Genomic DNA, 1,402 nt, shown 5'->3' with positions numbered 1-1,402 from the left:
AAATTTTTTTTTTTTTTTTTTTTTTTGTACATTTGCCTTTGTCTCTCATAGTGGTCTAAAAACTTCAATGTACAAACTTTAGAGGACTTGTTAGAGCCCAGAAGGTTGGGCCCTACCTCCAGAGTTTCAAATTCATTAGGGCAGGGATGGCCATCTAATTTTTATTTCTACCAAGTTCCCAAGAAACATTGGTGTGGCTTATTTGGGGCTACCCTTGGAGAGCCCTATTCTAGACAAATCCCAAAGCTAAGCTCTGTGTGAGTAATTACGATCCATGGTTCAGCTAAGAAGTGGGTTGAGCTGCCCCGAGGGCACCAGTAGCCAGAGTTTCTTGCAGTGGTGATGGTCCTGATTATGGCAAAGGCAGAATTCCAGACGGAAGCCTATGGCTGAACTCCAGCTCACATGTGGGGTAAAATGGCAGGGCTCGCATCCTTGGGAAGATATTTTGTGTAATAAGTAGGCAGATTGTTCGGAGTTTAGCAAATCCTCAGATTTAGAAGAAAGTTGTAGGACTGGCTGAGAGGTAGAGTGCTTATTAGAAATCTTTTTAAAGGACCTTGGATACAAAAGGGAGCATAGTCAGAGCTATTGCTGGGGATGATACGCATTGCCCAGGGCTCGTCGTGATCAGGTTTAATGCAACAAGAACAGTTCTAGCCCCTTGATGGCCAGGTGGGGCTATTTTAGCACCGACCAAGTACTCATATAAGACAAACAAAGGAGATTGACCTGACAGCTATGTCCAAAAGATACCCGTCAGGCTCTGCCAGGACTAGAGCAGGAAGGGCCTATCTAGAACACTATTTGTCTTTCTTAAACTTTTCTTGACCTCGACATACTTAAGAAAAATAAAGTACATTGAAGAATGGGGACACACATTCAGTTTCCCCAAATGATACTTTCTTTACCTTATGTAATGCACTTCATTCTGTTTTGTTGTGTCTATTCTCTCATGTCCTATTATTTCTTGAAAACAACATTATTTTAACATTACTTCATGGCCAGTTAATGGGTGGATACTTGTGGTCTGAAAGACATCATCTAGAAGTTGTAGTCTACGCCATCAGAAACCTTGCCCTACAGCTGGCCCTTCCATCTCCTGTGCGGGAGGTGAAGTCAGTTCCAGATAAGAAGCATAACATCTTCCAGCCTCATCCAATTGGCATTTTCACATCCTGGTAGTCTGCTTCCTGTGCTAGCATCCTCTGTCACAGACCTTCTGGACCACAAGCCAGGCATAGATTTTGGTTTTAACATTTCCAACCATTTCAGGTACAAGATTTTCTCCTGCATAGGCTATCCTCCTTCCTTCATCACTGAAGGTGGATTTCACATAGAGAAAGAAGCAAGTTATATATTCCAACCCTCTTGCTTTACTTCATAAGGTACCAGTATAATT

The sequence above is a fragment of the Fukomys damarensis genome, unplaced genomic scaffold (assembly GCF_012274545.1).
Source record: "Fukomys damarensis isolate Sample0158 unplaced genomic scaffold, DMR_v1.0_HiC HiC_scaffold_16, whole genome shotgun sequence".
Lineage (NCBI taxonomy): Eukaryota > Metazoa > Chordata > Mammalia > Rodentia > Bathyergidae > Fukomys > Fukomys damarensis.
This window is presented reverse-complemented; position numbering follows the sequence as displayed.